This window comes from Suricata suricatta, chromosome 16 (genome assembly GCF_006229205.1).
Source record: "Suricata suricatta isolate VVHF042 chromosome 16, meerkat_22Aug2017_6uvM2_HiC, whole genome shotgun sequence".
Classification (NCBI taxonomy): domain Eukaryota; kingdom Metazoa; phylum Chordata; class Mammalia; order Carnivora; family Herpestidae; genus Suricata; species Suricata suricatta.
The window spans coordinates 35,905,498-35,906,010 of NC_043715.1; positions in this window are offsets into that span (position 1 = coordinate 35,905,498).

Consider the following 513-nt stretch of genomic DNA (forward strand, 5'->3'; position numbering starts at 1 on the left):
TCCAGGCACCACCAGGGACCGACGACCCCCCACTCTCCGATCTGGAATGTTTCTTCTTTTTTTTCTTTTTAATCTTTTTTTTTTTTTTGGTTTTATTTTTTATTTTTTTTCCATAATATTTTATTGTCAAATTGTTTTCCATATAACACCCAGTGCTCTTCCCCTTAAGTGCCCTCCACCATCACCACCACTTATTTTCCCCCCTCCCCCTTCCCCTTCAACTCTCAGTTCATTTTCAGCATTCAATAGTCTCTCAAGTTTTGCATCCCTCTCTCTCCCCAACTCTCTCTCCCTCCTCCGCTCCCCCTGGTTCTCCACTAGGTCTCTCTTGTTTTCCTGCTAGACCTATGAGTGCAAACATATGGTTTCTGTCCTTCTCTGCCTGGCTTACTTCGCTTAGCATGACACCCTCAAGGTCCATCCACTTTCCTACAAATGGCCATATGTCATTCCCTCTCATTGCCATGTAGTACTCCATCGTGAATATATACCACATCTTCTTGATCCATTTGT